Raw genomic sequence first — 27,281 nt, forward strand, 5'->3', positions numbered from 1 at the left:
TTATATTCCTTTAGATTTAAAAATACAATACCTTGATAATTTTTCTAATATTGATTTTGAAATGCTAAATACTCCCAAAGAGTTGCTCAGTGCTGCAGCTTTGGCACCATATCACAGCTTTGTGACTGTGGTTTGTTAGGCAATTCTACTTGCAAGATATGGAAACTCAAACATGTGACCTCAGGGAATAGGGTTTGGTTCTTGTCGGCTGGGTTTGTGAAGAATACATATGTTAATCAGAAAAACTGAAATCTCAGCCATGATATTAGCTTTCCTTCCTCGGAATAACAGGAAAGTTCAACAACAAAGCCTCTTAGGAGGAGAGGGGTGCAGACTGAGTTGAGCTTTATGGAACACAGAATTTGGAGGAGATTCAGAACCCAGTGTATCAGTAGGAATTTTGTATATTTTAAGAGCCAGAGTTCTCATCCTGCTGGAACATCCCAATCACCTGAGGACTGATTTAAAAATACAGATTTAGAGGCCCCCTCTACCAAGATCTGGTCCAATACACCTGGGAATGTGCTGGGAATGTTTTGTTTTTAAAAAGACCCAGCTAGAAATAGCTAAGAAAGGAAGAGAAGTAAAGGAGAAAAGGAAAGATATAGCCAATTGAATGCATCATTCCAGACAACAGCAAGGAGAGATAAGAAGGCCTTCCTAAGTGAACAGTGCAAAGAAGTAGAGGAAAACAATAGAACAGGAAAAACTAGAGATCTCCTTAAGAAAACTGACAATATTAAGGGAACGTTTCATGCAAGGATGGGCCTAATAAAGGACAGAAAGGGAAAGGACCTAATAAAAGCAGAAGATATTAATACGAGGTAGCAAGAATACATGGAAGAACTGTATAAGAAAGGTCTTAATGACCTGGATAACCACAGTGGTGTGATCACTCACTTAGAACCAGACATCCTGGAATGTGAAGTCAAGTGGGCCTTAGGAAGCATTACTAACTCAGTGTTGGCCACAGGACTGGAAAAACATCAGTTTTCATTCCAGTCCCAAAGAAAGGCGTCTCCAAAGAACGTTCAAACTACTATACAGTTGAACTCATCTCACATGCTAGCAAGGTAATACTCAAAATCCTTCAAGTTAGGCTTCAACAGAATGTGAACCAAGAACTTCCAGATGTACAAGCTGGATTTAGAAATGTCAGAGGAACAAGAGATCAAATTGCCAACATAGAAAAAGCAAAGGAATTGCAGAAAAACATCTGCTTCATTGACTACACTAAAGCCTTTGACTGGGTATCACAACAAACTGTGGAAAATTCTTAGAGATGGGAATACCAGACCACTTTACCTGTCTCCTCAGAAAATTGTATGTGGGTCAAGAAGGAACAGTTAGAATTGGACATGGAACAATGGACTGATTCAAAATTGGGAAAGGAGTATGTCAAGACTGCATATTGTCACCCTACTTATTAACTTCTATGTAGAGTACATTATGTGAAATGCCAGGCTAGATGAAGCTGGAAGCTGGAATCAAGATTGCTGGGAGAAATATCAACAATCTCAAAATGCAGATGATACCACTGTAATGGCAGAAAGTGAAGAGGAACTAAAGAGCTTCTTGATGAAGGTGAAAGAGGAGAGTGAAAAAGCTGGCTTAAAACTCAACACTCAAAAAACTAAGATTATGGCATCCAGTCCCATCACTTCATGGCAAATAGATGGAGAAAAAGTGGAAACCATGACAGACTGTATTTTCTTGGGGTCCAGATCACTGTGGATGGTGACTGTAGCCATGAAATTAATACTCTTGCTCCTCGGAAGGAAAGCTATGGCAAACCTAGACAGTGCATTAAAAAGCAGAGACATCACTTTGCCCGCAAAGGTCCATATAGTCAAAGCTATGGTTTTTCCAGTGGTCATGTACATGAGTTGGACCATAAAGAAAGCTGACTGACAAAGAATTAATGCTTTGGATTGTGGTGCTGGAGAAGACTCTTGACAGTCCCGTGGACAGCAGTCTATCCTAAAGGAAATCAACCCTGATATTCATGGTAAGGTCTGATACTGAAGCCCCAATACTTTGACCACTTGATACAAAGAGCAGACTCAATGGAAAAGACCATGATGCTGAGAAAGACTGAGAGCAGGAGGAGGAGGGGGCAACTGACGATAAGATGGTTGGAAGGCATCACTAACTCAATGGACATGCGTTTGAGCAAACTCTGGGAGTTACTGAAGGACAGGGAAGCCTGGCCTGCTGAAGTCCATGGGGTCGCAAAGAGTCAAACATGACTTACTGACAGAACAAGAAGAATATTTTGAATGCCCTGCTCTCCAGCTTGCCTAGTTTTGCCCTGTACTTGGTGTCTGCTTTCTGATTAGCACACTACCTGTTGACTCCTCCAGCTTCTTTACTAAGGGCTCAGCGCCTCACTTCCTTCAAGCCTTAGCTCCAAAATAACCTTCTACTGAGACTTTCTCTATTCCTGTGATAGAAAGTTGCACCCCAGCCTCTGGCACTTTCTAGTTCTCTCCCCAGCATAATGTTTATCCAACATTTACCACCTTCTAATACTGTTTGGTATGTTAATTTTTTTTTTATTGCTTGTCCCAGCCACCAAGATGCATGAACCTTGCAAAATTTTTGTGTATTTTCTCCCTACATACAGTATTCCCAGCACCTAAAATAGGAAACTCTTGATAAGTATTCATTGTGCAAATGAGTGAATGGATGTGCAAATGGATGTTTTCTGTGTAGTCATTTGGCTAATGTTAGCTTCTGCTCACTGGAGACGTGTCAGTGCCCTTCTCACATGTGGCCACCCTCTCTGCCTCTTTTTGGATCCAGCTTCCCTAGTTGATTGTCTAATTGGGCTGGTTTTTTGGATTGAGTTTTTTCCCAGGTCATTTTGAATGAGTGTGCATTGACTGTTTACAGGTCAGGTACCCTCCCAGGGGTAATCCACAGTGATTCAGGGATTGCAGGGCAGGAAAGAGCACTGCCTGGGGCCATCGCTTCAACAGGGCCTGTGGGTGGAGCAGTTTCTCTGAGAAGCCTATTTTGGGGCAGTGAGTGTTCAGCAAATTACCTGACTCAGCTGAGCTTCAGTGTAGGTCTACCTTATCTCAGTGCGTTCTTCAGAAGTTCCAGAGAATGATGTTTGGGAAACATTTGTACATAAAATACTAGGTTATAATGAAGCAAAATGAATGTGAGAAGTTATATAATTTTAGGGGAGAAGTTATATAATTTATAATTAAATTGGAGGGGAGAACTTAGGAATTTAGGAAGAAGTTGCTTAAAGTGCTTTGGGGATTCTCCCTGCCCCTCCACTCCTGAATGCCTTTCAAATGTTATTCTTATTTCACATTATTCTCTGTTTGGCAGAGGATCCTGATACATAAGTTCCAAAGTGATATTTAAGATGAATACATGCAAAAGTGCACACTCAGTCTCCAAAAACAACTTGCACAAATTCAGTTTGGCGGAATATGCTTAAATAGGTATGTATGTATGTGTTAAGATCCTAGAAAAGGTTTGAGTTTTTGTTTTTAGTTGGCAAAAAAGAACATGACATTTATGAATAGTGCAGGTTGGTAGAAAAATATAAATGTGATATCAAGCTGAATTTTGAAACATCATCATAAGAGTGTGTAAAGTTGTATTTCTCTCTTTTCTCTTTATCCCTGGAAGGCTGGACTCAATTCTAGATGCCACCTTTTAAGAGGCACTAGAGTATGTTTAGAGGTGAGTGTGTGGGGGAGATGCATAGGACATGTGTGTCAAGGCTGTGTGAGAAGGCACACACCCTGTTTGCTGACTTAGGCGGTATAAAAGGCTATGTATGGAAGGGGGCTTGGACACTTCTGTCCTCAGTACATCTAAGTACTACATTTACGTTCACTGGATGTTTTACTTCAGTTGTATTCCTATTAATGCTAATGATCTAACATGTTATTATTTTCCTCTTTTAAAGTCAAGCAAACTAATACTTGGAGCTGTTTTGTGCTTGTCCAAGGTCATATAATTGTGTCACGCGAGTGTATGTTCCTCGGTTCTTTGTCTCGTCACGGCAAAGATTTGGAGCAATGGACATTAAAGCCCTTGGCGCGTCACAGTTCTTGGGTCTTGGACAAATCGTGTTATAGCTCTTAGGCAAATCAGTGTTACAGCTCTATTTTATTTAGAAGATAGCAGGAGAATCCATCCTCGAAGCGTGAGGGCATGCCAACCCAAAGATCTGAAGGGAAGAGAGTGGAGGAGCTCGTGGGAGAGGGGGAGAGAGAGAGGGAGGGAGAGAGAAAGAGCGCAAGCACGCGGGAGAGGAAGGGAGAGAGCGCGCTCTGGCTCCTCTTATGTGTTTCCTCCCCCTGGCCTGCCCTGTGCAAATTGGGCTTGGCCAGGAGAGCTGTTTGTTCTGCCTGAAGTCTTCACTCTGGTCCTCGGACCTTCTTTTGTTCTATTTTTGCGGGCTTTTCCCTTCCTTGTCTTTTAGCCACCACCATTTTGGACTCCTTTTCCCTATTCTACCTACCTAACAGACGGAAGTTATAGAAGTAGGACCTGACCACACTACTTTGGAGTTTAAATCCAGTGGCGTTTTCTACTAATACCATTGTTACCTACCAAGTTTACAGGGAGACACATTTCAGTTCAAAGCAGGGACTAGCAGGGCTGTTCAAAGATGAACACTATTGTGAGATAGGAGTGGTTCCCTATCATTCAGAGTTCAAGCATATGCTGGACAGCTGCTTTGGAAGGATCTGGCTGTCCCTTCACTTTATAGATATATAAAGAAGGATATGTTTACCTTATTAACAAAATACTAAAAATGAATAAAGCCAAAGGAACTCCAGAGGTGAGGCCTAGTGGATTTAAGTGATTGAGCTATGTTCAATCTGTTGTCATTGGAAAATACAGCACCCAAACACCAGCATTTATAGCCTAATGTGTTTCCTGTTGCAATAGTTGTCCTTTATATAAGAACTGGGTCCTCACTGTTGTGGAACTAGTGGGTATGGAAAAAGGAAGGGCAGGGATGTTTGGTGACTTACTATAATAGATTGTTTGGCATGATCCTGCTTTATTAAAACAAGCAAAGAATGCGAGTGGTAGTAGGAGAGGGTTTAAAATGATAATCAGAGAATGCCATATGGTAAAGGAAAGAATACTGTGGAAGGTTAAGTAAGGAAGGCAGGGACTGTGGATTGCACTGTATTTCCCGCTTGTTGAGTAGATGCTCAACATGTATTTATTGAAATGAATAGTGGCATCAGTACTTGAACAAATATTTAAAGAGAACTTTCCTAGTGCTGAGTATTATGCTCTGTCCAAGAGCCAAAAAAGAACTAGACAAAAATCTCTACCCTTTTAAGGAATTCCCAGTCTAGTAAGAAAAGACCACCAATCAGAGCAATAGGAAAAATGAAAGCGCTAAGGATTATTGTAGAGAATAGATCAAAATTTGCATGAAAGCAGAAAGGAAAGAGTAATTCAGTGTAAGTGTGTCGGGTGAGGATGTGGTTGCGGAAAAAGGACAGGATGTCTGGGAAGATTCCAAGAGGAAAAGGTGCACTATCTTTATTCTCTTGAAGGACAGTAGACGTTCACTGGTTAAATGAGGGATGAATTTCAGATGGAGGAAAGCATACAAAGGCACAAACACAGCCTGAACGTAAGATGTGGTGGGAATTAAAGCTGGAGTTGGAAAAGGTCTGGGGATCAGATCATAAATGACCTTGGATGTCACAGTAATTGCTTGAGCCTGATTATCCACGTGACAAGCCATTGAAAGACTTTAAAGCGGGAAGTTTACTGTTTTTGAAGCATTCCTAGTAGTCCTTAGGAACAGAAGCAGAAACAGTTGACAAGGCTTGACCTAAAGGGTTGCAAAGAGGCTAAAGTCACGGACAGATTATCAGTCACAGAAGTAAGAGGAAATATTAATCCTTGGGACTTTCAATCAGAGAACTTTAGTAGAGAGATTTAGTTGCCTAGTTGTTGAAATGGTACTTTTTTTTTTTTTTTTTCAGGGGAATTAGGTGATACTGAAGTGAGTGGCACAGTGAGTAATAAGTAAGGCCTGAGATTGGGACCACATGGCTGCCCTGAGCTTGTATTAGCTGATGACTCTTTTGAACTGAATTCAGGAAATGACATAAAAACAATTTGCGCAAGAAAACTGGAAGAACAAGGACTCTGAAGTCATTACATTTGGAGAAAAATAACTAGGGGTGGTGAGGATGGGCAAGTAGCCATTGTCAGAGGGCCATTTGTGGATAAATTCTGGACTGCCCAAAGGAAAGCTGCCCAAAGGAAAACAAATGTCCTGAATCCAGCCCTTTCTCTCTGCAAGCCATTCCCTTCCAACTGCCTTAGCCTTCAGCTCCATCACACACCTCTGTGTGGGAGAGTCGTCTCCTGGCAGTGGGTACTTGGAACTAAAGGAATCCCAACCAACCTAGGATGACAGTGTCAGAATTTTGAAAATCTTGGATACCATATACATATTTCCGTATGAGGGCAGCGACAACAAATGACTTGCGAGGCGTCAAGTGGTCGTGGGGGTGTCTTTCCTTAAGCCCAGGCTTCCCGACTCTAGGCCCAGTCGCCCTTCCACCACCCCACGGTGCCTGTGGGCTTGGGAGGCGGGAGCTCCGCGCCCGCTAAGGATCACCGGGTGGGCCTGGTGGCTTCGGAGGCCCCCGCCTCGCCCAGCCCCCAACCCCCCAGCCCCAGCCCCAGCGGGACTCCCGGCCCCGCCCCCTTCCCGTGCCGGGCGGGGTCGCCGCGCCGCCGCTCCCCGGGCGCGCGCTGTGCAGCGCGGACTCGGGTCGGGCCGAGGGTTCCGGGAGGTCTCGCCAGGCCGCCCGCGCCGCAGCCCCTGGCCTGACGCACAGAGGGGCCGGGACGCAGTTTGCCACGGGCGACCGGAGCCACCGCCGCCCGGGCCCGCTCCGCCCCCAGCCCGCCTTCCTCCCGCCTCGCCCTCCGCCTCCGCCCGCGCCTCACTCGCGTCCCCGCGTCCTTCCCACCGCCCCGGAGCCGCCGGCCCCCAGCGCCAGCCAGGTGAGTGTGGCCGCCGCGCGGCCCGGGCTGCCCGGGCGGGACGACCGCGCAGGCCCCGGGGCCAGGCGGGGAGCGTGGGCGGGAGGAGGCGGCGGCGGGCCCAGCTCGCTAACCCCCGCGCGGCCGCGCGACTGCGGGAGGGGGGCCCCCGCCCCTGGCTCCCGCCGCAGCCCCCGCCGCCACCGCAGACAAAGCGCCCGAGGTGGGAGTCCCGCGGGCAGCCCCTGCCTCCGCGCCGCCAGCCGGGTGCGGCCGCGGCCCTCCGAGCCTGGGCGGCCCGCGTCTCCCCTCCCGGGCGCCCTTGTTCATTTCTGGGTGAAAGGGACCCGAAACGTGCAACAGGTACGGGCGGTGATCATTATTTTCCGGCGGGTCCGGTCCGCCCGGCGTGCGGGCACCAGATGTGGCGGCCGGCTCCGGGGCGAGTCCCCGCGTCCAGCGCCCGCGGCTGGCTCCTTTGTGTGGCCGGTGACCGGCCCTGGCCGGCGGGTGGGGGACGCCGGCCAGAGACCCCCGGGCTGCAGGAGCCTTCTGGACGGCTCCCTTGAGGCGTGGGGGCTTGGCTTACCCCGGGTATGCGGGCCGGTAACATCCCTCCAGCCTTTGCAGGAGTCACAAAGGGACGGGAGAGCGGGTTGGCAGGGATATCTGGATGTGTATTTATTTTTATATGTGAGGTAGACATGTATTGGAAAGGAACCGCAGTCTGGCAGGCTCTTGAGGGTTTCTGTGGCATTTCACCCCGCGATGCACCATTTGGACATGGCAGCTGCTGCTACGCCCCCGTGGTTCTCCTCTTGGTGCTTTGACATCTTTCTTAAACAGACATCACCTGAGAAGTTGGAAATGCTGTTGAGTGTTTGACAGGTCTTCCGTCTCTTCACGTTTTGTCTGTGCCAAGTAAACCCACCGTGTATGCTAGCATAGGTTGGCAAACCCTCAAATTAAGATCACCGCTCAAAAATACCCCCATATTGGGGAATATTAACCTGTGTGGTTTACTTTGGCTTAAATAACCTTATTTTCTTAGTTGTGAGAAACTTTTTATTTTTTTACCCCCAAAGAAAGAATACAAAGTAAAGAACAATTTATCTTTGTTTACATACCTTGGGTCGGGCTGTTACCTAGCTGGTTTCATTGGTATGCTATTTTAGTATAACAATACTAAATGGAAGGAAAATATCTTCCTTTTGCTTTGAGCAATAAAATACTTCTTTGTTCTAGAACCAGGAAGCTTTTATACATAATACTTTGTGTGGCCAAAAGTTAGCGACTTGTCTTTACCCCGTGACCAAATCCATGAAAAAATACCCAATCATGAAAAATACCCAAAGGACTTAGAAAGCATTACCCAGCTCTGTAGATTGTTTTTATATTCCAAATTCCAGGAAATCATTTTGTTGTATATTTATTCAAACAAGCTAGACTAAATTTAACCTTAAAAATTGGGACTACTCGGTAAATTCCCTAGTATTAGGGAGTGAACTGGCTGCATTTAAAGAATTTACCAAGCATTTTGATTTCTGTGTATAATAGTTGGAAGGACCTGGTGATGGACATAGAAATACGACTGCAAAATGCAGAACATGGAAACAGGTAGATCAAGCTTGCGAAGTTCCATCTACTTGGGTTTTAGTTGATTCATGGGTAAATCTGAAAACTAAAAGTCCACTAATTTAAAAACAAAATACTGGATTTTGACCTAGTTTTTAAAATGAACTCTCTAAAGATTCCTTGACACTCTCTCTACTCCCTAAAAACAAATGATACTAATAAGGATTTTCTTTTGAAGAAATAAACTAATGTCAAATTAATCTGCAGAAAGTTTTTCTGACATAATTAGTAGTTTCACTTTACTAAAAATAGCACTCATCTGTGTAACATCTAACTTCAAAGAGCTTTCATAGCTGTTACAAGCAACAGGAATAACCTCCTGAAAAAAAAGTAATGTCTTTACTGTTAAAAAGTAGGCGAAACTTAAATTTCTACAGTAGTTTTATTAAAATATAACTCATATACTGTAGAATTCACTCTTTTAATATGTACAATTCAGTGGTTTTAGTTTATTCATAAGGTACTGCAAACATCATCACTAATTCAAGGAGCATTTTCACATCCTAAAAGGAAGCCCTCACACCATTAACTGCGGCTCCCATTCTCCCTCATTGACACTTGGCAGGCACCAGTCTACTTTCTGTCTCTGTGGATTTGCTGATTTAGGACATTTCTTATAAATGGAATCCCATAATATGTGGCCTTTTGTGTCTTTCACTAAGTGTAGTGTTTCCAGATTTCGTGCATATTATGCATGTATTAAGATACCTCCTTTTTATGGCTCAGTAATATTCCACTGTATGGATATGCCACGTTTTGTTTATCTGTTCATCAGTTGATGAAACTTTAGGTTGTTTCCACTTTTTGGCTGTTATGAGTAATGCGGCTATGGCTGTTCATTTGCAGGTTTTTGTGTGGACTTATGTTTTCAGTGATCTTGAGTATATATTTAGATGTGGAGTTGCCTAGTCCTAAGGTAACTCTATTTGAGGAACTGCCAAATTATTTTCTGTAGTGACTGCGTTTTACATTCCCATCATTAAAGTATGAGAGTTACACTTTCTCCAGCCTTATTAAGGGTGTCCTTTTGATGATAGCTATTCCAATATGTGTGAGGTGGTATCTTATGGTTTTTGTTTGCATTTCGGTAATGGCTAATGATGTTGAGCATCTTTAAATTCTTATTGGCCATTTATATATCTTTGGGAAAAAAGTTTGATTTATAATTTTTCAGTTTATGTTTTTACATGTATTTTTCTCATTTAGTCTTTGAAATAACCCAGTTAAATAGGTTTACTCCTATTTTGCTGCTAGGACACTGAGGTTTAAAGAGGTTAAATAATTTGTTCATTTTTTAATCTTATGGAGTTAATAAGAGTCAAGGTCTGAATGTAAACTCAGATCTTCTGACTCTGCTTCCTGCATTCTTTCCACTTTATGAGGCATACAGAAGTTAAATTGTGTTTGCAGCTTTGCTTGGTTAATCATCGACAAGAGTAGGGGTAAAATAAATAAATCAATGAAACCAAACAACAAAAAGCAGGTGTCGTGTCCACACTGCCTCATGTTCTCCAATTTTGTTATGCTTTTTCAAATAAATTCTTTGATTTCTCTTATCCTAATAAGGTAGATATCATTTCCATATTTTCTTTGGGGAAACAAACCTAAGAACAGCTTCTTAGTGGCAATGCTAAACCTAAAACTTGTTCACTGAGACATTGCACTTTCTGTTCCCCTGGAGCTTGCATGTTCTCTATTTCTATTTTCCCACTAATTTATACCCTTTAACCATAGAGTAATTGAATAGTTTCACAGTTTTCATAAACATTAAGTTATTTCTAGGTTACACTGAAATTAATTTTTATTTTTGGACAGGGCAGTTTGCCAGATTCACTTTGCAGTGTAGGATTACTGAGGTGTGTATTTCGGTTGTTATGTGTTAACTTACTCTGAAATTCTCGTCTCCCTAGAGGGCAGGTAGAGTCCATATGTTATTTATTTGTCGTTCATATCCATTGTCCACCATTGTGCCCAGACATGTAAGAAGGACTCTAACCTTTGTTGGATGAATGAATACAAATACATTTTTTCCACTTGCCCCTCAAAAAAAAAAATCCAATAAAAGTCATTTTTAGAATAAAGGCTGTACAAATTCTAGATAAAGAATTTCTTATCCCTCGCATATGACCTAAAAATAGTAAATGATAATTAAAACTTGACTTAAAACAGCACTATCTGATGGAAGAAACTAAATGTTCAATGCTGGGTTTAAAAAAATTGGCTGCAGGTATCTGGAGGCTGGCACAAATGCTCGGTGCCCACACGTAGGGTTATACTTTGAGTGTGTGTTAGATAAATGAATGCCCAATGAGTGAATAAAGTAATTAATTTTGACTGTGATAGCTAGAGGAGATAACGTCAAATGGCTATCAGGTCCTGCTTTTCATTTGTATATTTTAATTGTCAAATATGATACATGTTAATTATAAAAAATTAAAATAATATACAGGAGTATAGAGTAGAAGCTTTTCCTGGTGGCTCAGATGGTAAAGAATCCACCTGCAGTGTGGGAGACCTGGGTTCAATTCCTGGATGGGGAAGATCCCCTGGAGGCGGGCATGACAACCCACTCCAGTAATCTTGCCTGGAGAATCCTCATGGACAGAGGAGCCTGGTGGACTATAGTCAGTCCGTGCGGTCACAAAGAGTCAGACCTGACTGAGCAACTAAGCACATGTAGAATAAAAAGCAAAAATGTCACTTCACTATTTGTCCACATCCCTTCCTTCACCCTCAAGACTACTCCTGTCACAGGTCACCTTGTTAGCAGTTTGGGGTTTATATTTCCAAATGTACACGTTTGCATTTATGTGTATCAGTTCAGTTCAGTTGCTCAGTCGTGTCCGACTCTGTGACCCCATGAAGCGCAGCACGCCAGGTCTCCTTGTCCATCACCAACTCCCGGAGTTCACCCAAACTCTTGTCCATCGAGTCGGTGATGCCATCCAGCCATCTCATCCTCTGTTGTCCCTTTCTCCGCCTGCCTCCAATCTCCCAGCATCAGAGTCTTTTCCAATGAGTCAGCTCTTCGCATGAGGTGGCCAAAGTATTGGAGTTTCAGCTTTAGCATCATTCCTTCCAAAGAAATCCCAGGGCTGATCTCCTTCAGAATGGACTGGTTGGATCTCCTTGCAGTCCAAGGGACTCTCAAGAATCTTCTCCAACACCACAGTTCAAAAGCATCAATTCTTTGGCACTCAGCTTTCTTCGTAGTCCAACTCTCACATCCATACATGAACACAGGAAAAACCATAGCCTTGACTAGATGGACCTTTGTTAGCAAAGTAATGTCTCTGCCTTTGAATATGCTATCTAGGTTGGTCATAACTTTTCTTCCAAGGAGTAAGCGTCTTTTAATTTTATGGCTGCAGTCACTATCTTCAGTGATTTTGGAGCCCCCAAAAATGAAGTCTGCCACTGTTTCCACTGTTTCCCATCTATTTCCCATGAAGTGATGGGACCAGATGCCATGATCTTCGTTTTCTGAATGTTGAGCTTTAAGCCAACTTTTTCACTCTCCTCTTTCACTTTCATCAAGAGGCTTTTTAGTTCCTCTTCACTTTCTGCCATAAGGGTGGTGTCATCTGCATATCTGAGGTTATTGATATTTCTCCCAGCAATCTTGATTCCAGCTTGTGTTTCTTCCAGCCCAGCGTTTCTCATGATGTACTCTGCGTAGAAGTTAAATAAGCAGGGTGACAATATACATCCTTGACGTACTCCTTTTCCTATTTGGAACCAGTCTGTTGTTCCATGTCCAGTTCTAACTGTTGCTTCCTGACCTGAATATAGGTTTCTCAAGAGGCAGGTCAGGTGGTCTGGTATTCCCATCTCTTTCAGAATTTTCCACAGTTTCTTGTGATCCACACAGTCAAAGGCTTTGGCATAGTCAATAAAGCAGAAATAGATATTTTTCTGGAACTCTCTTGCTTTTCCATGATCCAGAGGATGTTGGCAATTTGATCTCTGGTTCCTCTGCCTTTTCTAAAACCAGCTTGAATATTTGGAAGTTCACGGTTCACGTATTGCTGAAGCCTGGCTTGGAGAATTTTGAGCATTTCTCTACTAGCATGTGAGATGAGTATATGTATGTGCAAATAGATATTTACATACCCAGCCATACTTAGTACATACATGTATATTCAGTGGTTTTTCTTATACAAAAGAGATCATACTACACATATTTGGTTTTCACTCAACCTATTAAAGACATTTGCATATGTGATCACAAAAGATAAACATAATATTTATGTTTCACTTTGTGTTTGCTTTTCTTGACTTATTTGGTATCAAGATTAAGCTAGTCTCTGAGCATGAATTGGGAAACTTTTTTATTCCTCTATGCTCTGGAATATTTGCCCTATAAACATTTATTGACACTCACCTAACAGTCTTGCAGGGAGGGAAGAGAGCTCTAGGACAACCTTTCTGTGATATTTTTCTGTTTTTATTGTTTTATCAGGTTTTGACCCTTATTTTCTGTACTCTTTTTGGTTAAAGTCCTTCCCCCCAACCCACCCTTTCCCCCAGCTCTGATGAGTAAATTGACAAAAGCAAGCGCCAGTGATTACATGAATCATTGCATGCAGGTATGCGTGCTTTTCTGTTAGAAAGATCCAAGGTAGAGTCCTGCTGTTAGTAATTGTATAGCCTAAGCAAGTTACTTACCTTTTTAAAGCTTGTTTCTTTATCTGTAAAATGGTGATAATCCCTATATCACAGAAATCTTGGAAGTATTAAATGAAATGTGAGCTAATACATGAGAAATTTCAGTGGTTGGATCCAATAAGAATGAAAAAATTTACACTACTAACCTATAGCATGCTATACAAGGTACATTTGTCACTGTGGCTATTATTAGTTGTTTTAGCCTAATACAGATAAATGTAAGGAGAGTAGATGGTGGTGTTAGAGACAGTTTCTGCTAATACATTGGAAGGATCTATAAACATTTCCAGGCCATTTAGAATTTAACTTTGGTAGACAGTTATTTCTAAGCACTTGTATGCTTTTGAGGCAAGGTAGCAGGAGGAAGTAGTAGACTAAATAGACCTGGACTGATTTTGTATTATCACATGTGACTTTGATAAATTAATTTCTCTCAGTAAAACTGAATGAATGTACCTACTTTGCAGGGTAGTCAGGAGGAAAGAGGTTAAGATAGTGCTTGGCGTCTAATAGATGTACAACTGGTTAGTTTTTTCTTTGCATGTAATGAGTGCCCAACAGTGATGAACATGAAGTGTTGGGTTCTGCTATTTTAAGACTGCTTGATGTAGTGGCAAGAACCTTAGTCCCTAAATTAGAGCCTTGGACCCTAAATTTAGCCTGTGTATCACACTGACTAGGCATTGACCTTGGACAAGGCACCTGCTAAGCTTCTGTTTCCTTACCTATAAGAAAAGAGCAAGAAAACTGACACTTACTGAGGATCTGTTTTACATACAGTTTACTAAAGTGAAAGTCGCTCAGTTGTGTCCAACTCTTTGCAACCCCATGGACTGTATAGTCCATGGAATTCTCCAGGCCAGAATACTGGAGTGGGTAGCCTTTCCCTTCTCCAGGGGATCTTCCCAACCCAGGGATCAAACCTAGGTCTCCCGCACTGCAGGCAGATTCTTTACCCTCTGAGCCACAAGGGCTTACAGTTTACTAAATAGATTACAAATCATATTTAATCCTCCCAATAATCTTATAGAGATTATTTTCATTTCTCAAGTTTTATAGGTGAAGAAACAAAGGCACAGGAATTAGACTTTCTGAGGTCCACTTGGTGGACTCCCAACTCCTACCCCCAGTCCTGTCCACGTTCTTTCACTCATTACAGCTATTTCCTCCTGGGGTGGTAGGATGTTCCCCTGCATACAGGGAATACCAAATGAGGAACTTTCTGCAAACTGAAATACTACATGTATTAAAAAGCTAGGCCAGTGTAGGATGAAACTACTTATTTATTAATGATTTCCATTAATAAAATACAAACAGAATTGTTAATGTGTCCTAATGCCTCTGCCTAAGAATAGTAATTTAAATTTTATAATACTGTGTTGCTCGTAATCGCTTTACCTAAATAATTTATTAGGCTTCATTCATTTCCAATTTGACCAGGTAAAGAAAAGGGGGTAGGGAGTAGTTGTAAAGGAAAAGATAAGCTTTATTTCGGTGTTTGATAGTGGTGTGTGTGTCTGTATTTATGTATGAATGCATGTAAGGAAGAATTGGGAAAGTTCCCTGACAGTTTGGCATTTACAGAAACTACAGGTTCTTGAAAAGAAGTAGAGAGAATCTGCATTATAATTCATTGTCTGCTAGAGGACTTGCAGAGTCATTTAAAATATGAACCTTTCTCAGCTGGTTTGTAAAGAGCTATTGATTATATTCTTGAAAGATAGTAATGTCTTTCCTTTTATAGGAGTTGCCATTTTACTTGATAGATTCAGTGATATTGATTTGGCATTTCTGCAAGCCTTGTGCCAGGGATATGCAAAAAAAAAAATGCTGTTGGAACATCACAAATAAATTGTGATTCAGTAATAGTATAGAAGGTTTTAGAGATTATCTCTTGAGGCTTCAGATATCATTTTTATTCTATTTGGTAGGAGTGGGAATTCCTATGTTTAGATTAGAGAATTTTTCAGAGTAGGCTTGAATTGCTCTTGGTAAGTCTCACTGTTACTGAATGCTTGCTATTTTGCAGAATACGTTGTGTAAGAGTTACCGAACATGGTTCTTGTCTTCAAAGAGTTTATATTTAGTCAGGGAGGCAATGAAGGAGGAAACCAAGCAAAAGGACACAGAGTTCTTAAAGCTTATATCTGCTCCTTGTAAAATCAGTTTTGCTGCAGTGAACTTTGGTGAGACATAGATTCTCCCAATGGATACTGTAAGAAACATCCCAACCCTTGAAAACTGAGTTGTGTATCTTGTTCTTTCTCTGTATAGTGTTCTCTTTGCTTTGTAAAAATTACTGTTTGATCTTATTACCAAGAATAGTTCCCCTTCTGAGTACTTTTCTGTTTATCTCCTGAACTGTGAACTGGATTTTCCCTTAGGTGATGGCTGTTAGAAAGCCAGACCAGATTTGTAGCCTACCCCAGAGCAACGTTACAGATTTTATGCTGTATATTTTTTCAACTTTTTTCTTGGCATCATTTTTGGTGTTTTCCTTATTCTTTTCTGTTATTTTATATCTGTTAATTTTTTATAGTTCATGTATTCCTATAAGTTTCATTAATCCTTTCAGAACAAAGTAGGAGTAAATGTAAATAAATACGTGTGAAATTCATGGAGGAACTTATCAAGGCAACCAAATCAATATGACAAATAGGTTTTGTTTCACGGGCCTGCTGAGATTGATAATGATGGCTGCCTGGAGCCCTTCATTAAGAAGTATCAATAGCTGGAGTCTGTTTCTGTTTTGTAAATAGTGCATTTGTATCATTTCTTTTTAGATTCCCCACATCAGCGATATTTCTCTTTCTCTGACTTCACTCAGTATAACAATCTCTAGGTCCATCAGTGTTGCTGCAGATGGCATTATTTCATTGTTTTTAATGGCCTAGTAATAGCCCATTGTATACGTGTACCACATATGCTTTATCCAGTCATCTGTTGATGGTCATTTAGGTTCATTCCATGTCCTGATTACTGTAAAGTGAAGAGTGAAGTCGCTCAGTCGTGTCCGACTCTTTGCGACCTCATGGACTATATAGCCCACCATGCTCCTCCACCCATGGGATTTTCCAGGCAAGAATACTGGAGTGGGGTGCCATTTCCTTCTCCAGGGTTACTGTAAACAGTGCTGCCTGAACACTGGGGTGTGTGTATTCTTTCAGACGATGTTTTTCTTTGGATATATGCCTAGGGATTGCAGAACTATATGGTAGCTCTATTTTTAGTTGTTTTTGTTTTTTTTTTTTAAGGAGCCTCCATACTGTTCTCCATAGTGGGTGTACCAGTTTACATTCCCACCAACAGTGTAGGAGGGTTGCCTTATCTCTACACACTCTCCAGCATTTATTGTTTGCAGATTTTTGATGATGGCCATCCTGAAGGTGTGAGATGATAACTCCTTAGTAGTTCTGATTTGCATTTCTTTAATAATTAGACTTGGGGATTCCTAGGTGGCGCAGTGCTAAAGAATCCGTCTGTCAATGCAGGAGACGCAAGAGGTGCAGGCTTATTTCCTGAGTCCAGAAGATCCCCTGGAGTAGGATATGGTACCCCCACTCCAGTATTCTTGCCTGGGAAATTCCATAGGCAGAAGAGTCTGGCAGGCTAGAGTTGGACACGACTGAGCAACTAAGCGCACAATAATTAGAGAACCAACTTAATGGTTGTGAGGTGGGGGAGAGAAAGATAGGGAGTTTGGGATTGACATGTTCAGATTGCTCTGTTTAAAAATGGATAACCAACTATACGTACTGTATAGCATGGGAAACTGCTGAAATATTACGTAACAACCTAAATGGGAAAATGATTTGGAAAAAATAATAGATACAAGTATAACTGAATCACTTTGCTGTACACCTGAAACTAACCTAACATTGTTAATCAACTCTACTACAGTATAAAATAAGTGAAGAAGCCCCGAACAAACAAAAAGCGTTTACAAATGCAACCAAAAATTTTAAATACTTAGGATATAAAGTACGTTCATGATCTTATAATCAAAACTTTACAAAGAGGTAGTTGGAGGCAGTATGAATTCAGTGGGAAAGGCTGCTGTGGCCGCGGAGCACTGCCGTGGGCGGAGCAGGAGTAGTGGGAGCCCGAGTGCCGTGTTTGCATCTGTTACAAAGTGTACCGGGTGCTGGGTGGCTCGATAGGCGGGTGGCTGTGAAGTTTATAGTCAGTTTTGCTAGGAGGGACGCGAAACTGGGGAGGAAGCTGACTTGTTGGGGTTGGTTTGGTTAGAATACAATGTTTGCACTGCGTAAAGGAGAAACGAGGCTGGTGGGAAGAGCGAGGATGGGGATGTGGGAAGCTTTAACTGGTAGATGGGTGAGATTAGGTTCGTTTAAATCTTCTAAAATTCTAATTATTGCCCTATGTTATTTCCAGGGCTTTGCCTGAGTTCAGGTCCATGTCATACTTATAAATTTAAAAGTTAATTGGAAAAAAAAAGTTAATTGAGTAGGTAATTCACTCATTTCAAAATTTAAAAAGTGTAAGAGAACACAGGAAAAAGTCTTATTTCTGTTCCTCAGCTACTGAGTTCTCTCTACAAAGTCAACCATTGTTATTAGATTTTTATGTATCCTTCCAGAAATAGTTTTTGTATGTATATGAGCTTTCCCAAATGTTTCACACAAATGATATTTCTATACCTGTGCATATACTGCTTCTTCCATACTAGACACTCTATTCTTTACCTTAATCTTTCACTTCTTAGAGGGTTTTTTTTAATAGCAGTGCACAAAGAGCTTTCTTCCTTCTTTTAAAAAATTTTTTATATTTATTGTTTTGGCCTCACTACTCGGCGTTGTGTGTGGGATCTTAGTTGCCTGCCCAGGGGTGGAATTTGTGCCCCCTGCTGTGGAAGTGCAGTCTTAGACTGCCTGGGAAGTCTTTTGTGCCTTTTCTGTTTTAAATAAACTTTTTACTTTGGCATAATTTTAGACTTACAGAAAAATTGCAAAAAAGTTTCCATATACACCTCACCCAGTTTTATTTCCCTTTAATGTTGTCATCTTACTGTGGTACACAGTCAAAACTAAGAAACTGACGGTTTGTTACTGTTAGCAGAGTTTATTAGATATCACCAGTTTTTGCATTCTGTTCCATGAGCCCATCCAGAATACTATAATTGCATTTAGTTGTCATCTCTCTTTGGTCTCCTCTCACAGGTTTTCAAGGCTTCTTATGACCTTGACAGTTTTTGGGAGTACTGGTCTATAGACTGTCTCTCAGCATGGGTTTGTCTGATGCTTTCCTCAGTAGCATGGGGCTACGGACTTTTGAAATACTGCAGAGTTGAGCTGTCTTACTCATATCTCCGTGAGGGAGTACTACATGATATTTACAAGACATCGCTGGTGGTGTTTAACTTAGAGCCTTTGTATATCGTAGTGTTTGCCAGATTTCTGCACTGTAAAATTGCTGTTTTTCCCTTTCCATTATAGGTGAATTACTAAGCTTAGCCTACCCTCAAAGTGGGAGGGGGAATTAAAGGAACATTTTTTTAAAAATGTAATATTCCTTTAGATGTGTTGAGAGAGTGTGTAATTTCCTCGGCACTGTCTCACTGCAACAAAGATTTGAAACGGTGGACCAGTGTTAACAGCAATGTTAGAGCTCAGAGTTTTATTCAGTAAACAAAGGATAGTATACCCTTGAGGTGTGAGGGCAGGCTGACCCCAAAGGAGAGGCCCCAACTCATCTTGGCTCCCTCTTTTTCAACGTTCTGTCTCCTTCCCCCTGAGCCTGTCCTGTGCAAATTAGGGCCAGCCAGGAAGGGGGTGTGTTTGTTTCACCTGAGGTTCTCACTCAGATCCACGGGTTTTTCCTTTGTTCCCTTTTCTGGGCTTTTCCCTTTGTCTTTCAGCCACCACCATTTTGGACTCCTTTTTCCTACTCTTTTTCCTAACTACCTAACAAATGGATGTGTCCTATAGTCAGCTATTCTCCTTGTTGATGTTTTAGGTTGGCCAAAAAGTTTGTTTGGGTTTTCCCATAGCATCTTATGGGACAGTGAAAACAAACTTTTTGCCCAGCCCAGTATTTAGATGATTTAGTATATCGTAATAGTTAAGAGAACAGGCTCTGGAGCTACACTGCCTAGGTTCAGGCCTTGGCTCACACTAGCTATGTGGTCTTGGGCTGCTTTTATTTGGCTTCTTAGTTTTTCCACCTGTACAGTGTGAATGTTAATAGCATCTGCCTCAGGATTGTTCCGAAGATTAAAGAGCATATGTATTAAGTGCTTGGAACAGTGTTTGGTGCTGTGCTAAGTGCTAGATAAATTTTTGCTATCATCATTATTAATTTTTTTGTCCTTATAATAATACTGCAACGAGTAACTTGTTATTTCAATGCAGTGGTGGGATAGGCAAGTATACTATAAGATAAATCCCTAGAAATGAGGACTCGTATTTGCAATTTTCATAGATATTGCCAAATTTTTCTCCATAGAGGTTGTAGCATTCTGCACATTCACCCAGAATATATGGAAACATCTGTTTCTATCTCCCTTTTACCAGATTATTTGATCTTTGCCAGTCCATGTATATCACATATTATGAATTCATTTGACCATCTTTTTGTTGTGAAACAACCTGTGATCCATCGACTAGGAAGTGACAAAAGTTGTTTGGAGGAAATAATTATAGTAACTAGAAAAGGAGTAGTTTGGCCCTGGGAGAGACTAGAGGAAGTACTGCTGTTGAAAGGTGGACAGTCTGTGAAGTGGAATACCAAACTGCTGGCCTCTTTTCTGGTGTGACAGCATGGTGTCTTGATAATTGTTGTGGAAGGAATCACCATCTTACATTTGTAGCCAGTGATGAATGAAGGTGCAAGGGTGGAGGTTGGAAGGAAAGACTATAGTTGCATTAAAATAAAATTGAAAGTTAATCTGACACATTGTTTTATGATATGGATGCTTATTGTACAATGATCAGGCAGAAATTAAAAGCAGGTCACTCATAAAATTGTAATTAGCATCATGTTTTAGAGGCTTTTCTTTCTCAGTCTGTTCTCCAATATGTAGTCATTGCTTGTTGGTAGTTTTCCCCTAATATCATGTATTGTGTACTCTGTTGTTGCTATTAAAATGCTTCCCCTTCCCCCACAACTGCAGTGTTAAAAACAGAAGTGTTAAATCTTACTTCACATGAGCTGGATGTGCTGTGAGATGCTTAGTTGCTCAGTTGTGTCCGACTTTGCAACCCCATGGGGTGTAGCCTGCCAGGCTCCTCTGTCCATGGGATTGACCAGGCAAGAACACTGGATTGGGTTGCCATGCCCTCCTCCAGGGGATCTTCCCAACCCAGGGATCGAACCCAGGTCTCCTGCGTTGCAGGCGGATTCTTTACCATCTGAGCCACCAGAGAAGCCCTTACATGAGCTGGATAGGGGATGGTAGTGCCGTGATGGTCCTTAGCTGTTTTCCTTAGTTTGAGTTTCCTGTTTTGGAGTCCATCAACCCAGCCTACCCACTCCAGATTAATAATTTCTTTACCTCTTATGCTGCTAGAACTCTGGGGTGAGAGCAGATTGCTGGGAGGTTGCGGGCAGGAGAAAATGACCACTGTTCTGAAAGAAAGAAGGGATATTAAACCAGGAGAAGGAAGTAGTGGACACCTTGAAAATGGAATCTGAATCCTTGGAATTTGAGACTCTTGGACTCTGAATAATTAAGGTTAATAGAGTGAGCAGGGCGAAGGAGAGCTCAAGTGACCTGTTAACTCTTTTGACCCGGTTCTCCCAGGCATGGTATCAGCCTTGATACCATGATATCAGTCAGGAAAACTCAAGCAGTCTTCTTAGTGGCCTCTGCAAAATAAAAACAAAGCTCTCCAGCCCTCAGTCAGCCCAGGTCAACCGAAAGGTGAACATTCCTCCTGACTGCCTTAAACTGCAAACAAGGCTCTTGAAAGGCTGAGCTCAGTGCTTGCTGAAGGCCTTCACCATGTTGGGGCAGCTGGAAGAGGTGGCCTCTGGAAGGAAGGATACTCAGGAATGTAGAGAAGTTGGAAGGCAGGAGAAAGGAACACTTAGAGGCAGCTGTGAAGACAGACGTGGATTTTTCCAAGTTTCACTGGTCCTGGATTATCTTTACTCAAAGACAAGAAAAGCTGTTAGAAATACTTTCTTCTTCTAGGCCAAGCACCCAACAGACAGGCATCGTGAGTTGTACTGAGATGGAAACTATTACTACTACCTAGAATTTGTATCCAGTTAACCTCCAGAATACCTGAAAACGCCATGATTAGGATGGGGAGTGTTGCTCTAGGGCATCTGAATTAAACAGATGACAACACTTGGTCTACAGTTTAATTCTGTCTTAAACATACAATTTTTGTTAAAATCTCATTTGAGTTAACCTTGTTCTGTACATTGTGATGATACTTAAATCTGTCAGTTACTTATAGCTTAAGTGTGAAACATGTAAGCAGATGACTATTGCTTTTCTCATTAATACTTGACTGAGATCAGATAGAAAATAAGAGTGTTGGTAGGAGAGGTAATTTTATAATTTACATCTTTTGTCCTGGATCGTGCTGGACAGTTGTTATCTTTGGGTGACATTTAACAGTTGAGTGTAGCTTGATGAAGTCAAGCACAGTGTTGGAGCCAGCCTAAGTCTGAATTAGCACAGAGCCTGGCACTCCTTAATCATTCCACATATGGTAACTAGTACCTCCCCATCCAACCCATTAGATTGTTGTCTGATTTATTTTGGAGCACATCATTCAGATATTAGAAAGTGGAAAAAGGTTCAGTGTTGTTTCTTACCCATCTGTGGCAAGACATAAAGCGCTCCCTTTTGTCCTCATACCTACTACTTCCATCCCCCTGACCCCCTTTCTGCTTAACACCCGGCAACCATTAATTTTGTCGCCCCCTCAATTCATAGGTTGAAAGCTTAACTCCCAAACGCAACACAAGGTGACTGTATTTGGAGGTACACCTTTAAAGAGCTGATTAAGATTCTCTAGAGGAGGCCCTGGAGAAGGCAATGGCACCTCACTCCAGTACTCTTGCCTGGAAAATCCATCGACGGAGGAGCCTGGTGGGCTGCAGTCCGTGGGGTCGCGACTGAGCGACTTCACTTTCACTTTTCCCTTTCATGCATTGGAGAAGGACATGGCAGCCCACTCCAGTGTTCTTGCCTGGAGAATCCCAGGGACAGCGGGACCTGGTGGGCTGCCATCTATGGGGTCGCACAGAGTCAGACACGACTGAAGCGACTTAGCAGCAGCAGCAGCAGAGGAGGCCCTAGTCCAGTTTGACTGATGTCTGTATAAGAAAGAGAAATTTTGGTTTTGGACTTCCAGCCTCCAAACTGTTATGGCCCTAGCAGACTAATACAGTGAGTGGTCTAGTTTTTTTTCCTTTTTTGCGTCCTGGTCAGCATTTGTTTTTTGAATTTTAATTGTTCTACAGTGACGCTGCATTGTGGTTTTAATTTGCATTTTCCTAATGGCCCACGATACTGAAAAATTTTACATGTACTTACTCATCATCTGTAGATTCTTTTTGGGAAATGTATGTTCATGTTTTCTGTTCATTTTCCGTTTGAATTGTCTGTGTTATTGTCATTTTACTGTTGAATTTCAAGCATTCTTTCATATATTTCATATACAAGTCCTTTGTCAGATATGTGGTTTTGGCATCAAATCTAGCCTACCTCTAGATCTTGAAAATTGATTCCTAAAGTTTTAGAAAACTCTTTGAAGAGAAAAGTTTTACAGTTTTCTACTTATGAAAGTCCATGATCCATTTCTTGTTGATTTTTGTATAAGATGTGATCAAGGTTTGTTACTTTTACCTGTGCGTACCCAGTTGTTCCAGCATCATTTGTGGGAAAGGCAGTCTTCATTGAATTATTTCTGAAGCTTTGCCAACAGCGGAGCATATCTGTATTATATCTCCAGGTTCTCTGTTCTGTTCATTGAGCTATGGGTTTATCCCTCTGCCAAGACCACAGAATGGCTGCTAACAGTTCAGCTCAGTTCAGTTCAGTCGCTCACTCGTGTCCGACTGTTTGCGACCCCATGAATCTCAGCACTCCAGGCCTCCCTGTCCATCACAAACTCTCGGAGTTCACCCAAACTCATGTTGGTGATGCCATCCAGCCATCTCATCCTCTGTTGTCACCTTCTCCTCCTGCCCCCAATCCCTCCCAGCATCAGAGTCTTTTCCAATGAGTCAGTTCTTCCCATCAGGTGGCCAGAGTATTGGAGTTACAGCTTTAGCATCAGTCCTTCCAATGAACACCCAGGACTGATCTCCTTTAGAATGGACTGGCTGGATCTCCTTGCCATCCAAGGCACTCTCAAGAGTCTTCTCCAACACCACAGTTCAAAAGCATCAATTCTTCGGAGCTCAGCTTTCTTCACAGTCCAACTCTCACATCCATAAATGACCACTGGAAAAACCATAACCTTGACTAGATGGACCTTTGTTGGCAAAGTAATGTCTCTGCTTTTCAATATGCTGTCTAGGTTGGTCATAACTTTCCTTCCAAGGAGTAAGCGTCTTTTAATTTCATGGCTGCAGTCACCATCGGCAGTGATTCTGGAGCCCCCCAAAATAAAGTCTGCCACTGTTTCCACTGTTTGCCATGAAATGATGGGACCAGATGCCATGATCTTTGTTTTCTGAGTGTTGAGCTTTAAGCCAACTTTTTCACTCTCCACTTTCACTTTCACCAAGAGGCTTTTTAGTTCCTCTTCACTTTCTGCCATAAGGGTGGTGTCATCTGCATATCTGAGGTTATTGATATTTCTCCCAGCAGTCTTGATTCCAGCTTGTGTTTCTTCCAGCCCAGCGTTTCTCATGATGTACTCTGCGTAGAAGTTAAATGAGCAGGGTGACAATATACATCCTTGACGTACTCCTTTTCCTATTTGGAACCAGTCTGTTGTTCCATGTCCAGTTCTAACTGTTGCTTCCTGACCTGCATACAGGTTTCTCAGGAGGCAGGTCAGGTGGTCTGGTATTCCCATCTCTGGAAGAATTTTCCAGTTTCTTGTGATCCACACAGTCAAAGGCTTTGGCTTAGTCAATAAAGCAGAAATAGATGTTTTTCTGGAAATATCTTTTTCCATGATCCACCAGATGTTGGCAATTTGATCTCTGGTTCCTCTGCCTTTTCTAAAACCAGCTTGAACATCTGGAAGTTCACCGTTCATGTATTGCTCAAGCCTGGCTTGGAGAATTTTGAGCATTACTTTACTAGCATATGAGATGAGTGCAATTGTGTGGTAGTTTGAGCATTCTTTGGCATTGCCTTTCTTTGAGATTGGAACGAAAACTGACCTTTTCCAGTCCTGTGGCCACTGCTGAGTTTTCCAAATTTGCTGCCGTATTGAGATCAGCACTTTCACAGCATTGTCTTTCAGGATATGAAATAGCTCAACTGGAATTCCATCACCTCCACTAGCTTTGTTCGTAGTGATGCTTTCTAAGGCCCACTTGACTTCACATTCCAGGATGTCTGGCTCTAGGTGAGTGATCACATCATTGTGATTATCTGGATCGTGAAGATCTTTTTTGTACAGTTCTTCTGTGTATTTTTGCCACCTCTTCTTAATATCTTCCGCTTCTGTTTAGGTCCATACCATTTTTGTCCTTTATCAAGTCCATCTTTGCATGAAATGTTCGCTTGGTATCTCTAATTTTCTTGCAGAGATCTCTAGGCTTTCCCATTCTGTTCTTTTCCTCTATTTCTTTGCATTGATCGTTGAGGACGGCTTTCTGATATCTTCTTGCTATTCTTTGGATCTCTGCATTCAGATGCTTATATCTTTCCTTTTCTCCTTGGCTTTTCACTTCTCTTCTTTTCACAGCCATTTGTAAGGCCTCCCCAGACAGCCATTTTGCTTTTTTGCATTTCTTTTCCATGGGGATGGTCTTGATCCCTGTCTCCTGTACAATGTCACGAACCTGAGTCCATAGTTCATCAGGCACTCTATCTAACAGATCTAGGCCCTTAAATCTATTTCTCACTTCCACTGTATAATCATTAGGGATTTGATTTAGGTCATACCTGAATGCCCTAGTGGTTTTCCCTATTTTCTTCAATTTAAGTCTGAATTTGGCAATAAGGAGTTCGTGATCTGAGCCACAGTCAGCTCCCGGTCTTGCTTTTGCTGACTGTAGAGAGCTTCTCCATCTTTGGCTGCTATAAGTGTATAATGTCTCGAAATCTGGTAGATTGATTCCTCCTGTTTTATACTTTCTAAGACTATTTTAGCTATTCTAGTTCGTCTGCCTTTCTATGTAAATGTTAGAATAATCTCTATCTACGAAGAGTCTTAACGGGAAGGATTTTGTTGGAAAGTGCATGAAGCCCAGTATCAGTTGTCTTCCCCCATGGCTGAGCTGGTAAAGAACCCACCTGCTGATGCAGGAAACACAAAGAGGCTGGCTTCATCCCTGGGTCGGGAAGATCCCCTGGAGAAGGGAATGGCAGCCACTCCAGTATTCTTGTCTGGCAAGTTCCATGGACATAGGAGCCTGGCAGGCTATAGATCATGAAGTCACAAAGAGTTGGACATGACTGAGCATGCACAGGCACAGTATCAATTTGGGGAGAATTGATATCTTTGTTCAGAGAAGGCAGTGGCACCCCACTCCAGTACTCTTGCCTGGAGAATCCCATGAACAGAGAAGCGTGGTAGGCTACAGTCCACGGGGTCGCGAAGAGTCAGACATGACTGAGCAACTTTTGTACTATACACTGTTCCATTTTGGGGGTGATTATAAATGGTGTTCTTCAGTGTTCCATGTTCCTGCTAGTATATATAATATAGTTGGTTTTTGTGTGTTAATCTCGTACCCCACAACCTTGCTGGACTCATTTATTAGTTCTAGGAATTTTCAGTAGAGTCCTTGGAATTTCCTACATAGATATCATCTGCAGAGAGGGGCAATCTTTTTTCCTTTTTGATCTGTATGCTTTATCTTTCTTTTTCTTGTCTTGCACTGATTAGAGCTTTCAGTGCATTATTGAATAAGATTGGTGAGAATAGTCATACTTGCCTTCTTCTTTATCTTAGGGAAGAACTTATTCAGTCTTTCTCCATAAGTATGTTAGCTGTAAGCTTTTTGTATAAGCTCTTTATCAAATTGAGTGTGTTCTACTCTCTTCATAGTTTTTAAAGAGTGTTATCATGTATCAGTATTGAAATTTGCCAGTTGTGTTTTTTACAACAATTGGTATGATTCTGTGATGTGTTCATGGTATTCCCTTATTCTTTTTGCTCTGTACAGTCTATAGTGATATCCCTGATTCACTCCTGATACAGGTAATTTGTAATTTTTCTGTTTTTGCTCATTTTTACTATTTTTTTAAAGTTTTTTGCTCTTCTTTTGAGATATGGAAGCTTAGATTATTGATCTGAGATTTTTCCTCTTCTAATTTATGCATTTAATAATTTTCCCTTCACTTCTTTAGTGATGTTCAGCATTTTTGATACATTGTATTTTTGTTTTCATTTAGTTCAGTGTATTTTTTTCTCCCCTTGAGACTTCCTATTAGCCCCATGAGTTATTTAGAAATGTGTTGTGTAGTTTCCAAGTAGTCAGGACTTTTCCTTTTATCTGTTATTTCTAGTTTGATATATCTGTTTTGGTCAGAGAAGATATTAGGTTGTCAAAAAAGTAATTGCAGTTTCCACCTGTGAATTTTAAATCCTTTTAATTAGGTGCAAATACATTTTATTAATCGAAGTAGGAGCCATTATAATGAACACATTGTTGCCAATGAGAAATAAGTTTGTTTATTTTTGTAGCATAAAAATCTGTGCTTCAGGATTCCACGAACTCTTGGAAAGTATTTTCTGCCTCCTGCTGGCTGTGGAAGCATTTTTCCCTGCAGAAGTTGTTGAGATGCTTCAAGAAGTGGTCGTCGATTGGCTAGAGGTCAGGTTAATATGGTGAATGATGCAAAACTTCCTAGCTAAATTTAT

The 27,281-nt window shown here is 41.6% G+C and overlaps 1 protein-coding gene and 1 long non-coding RNA gene across 5 annotated transcripts in view; one reads left to right on the forward strand and one right to left on the reverse strand.

The window, feature by feature from the left end:
- The window catches only part of LOC121818694 (uncharacterized), a 29,419-nt gene extending 21,753 nt beyond the window's left edge, over positions 1–7,666 (reverse strand). The window contains exon 1 of the long non-coding RNA XR_006058730.1: positions 7,595–7,666. This is a non-coding gene — a long non-coding RNA (uncharacterized LOC121818694). The remainder of the gene's footprint in view (positions 1–7,594) is intronic.
- The window catches only part of SESTD1 (SEC14 and spectrin domain containing 1), a 147,862-nt gene continuing 127,319 nt past the window's right edge, over positions 6,739–27,281 (forward strand). For 3 of the 4 annotated variants that reach the window (XM_042243665.2, XM_015093334.4, XM_042243667.2), the window contains exon 1: positions 6,739–7,026. The gene's annotated coding sequence lies outside the window, so the exon portion shown is untranslated. Of the gene's footprint in view, positions 7,027–7,191; positions 7,369–27,281 lie in introns of those variants that run through there. The other variant, XM_042243664.2, reaches the window with a different exon arrangement.

Source organism: Ovis aries, chromosome 2 (genome assembly GCF_016772045.2).
Source record: "Ovis aries strain OAR_USU_Benz2616 breed Rambouillet chromosome 2, ARS-UI_Ramb_v3.0, whole genome shotgun sequence".
In the NCBI taxonomy this organism is placed as follows: domain Eukaryota; kingdom Metazoa; phylum Chordata; class Mammalia; order Artiodactyla; family Bovidae; genus Ovis; species Ovis aries.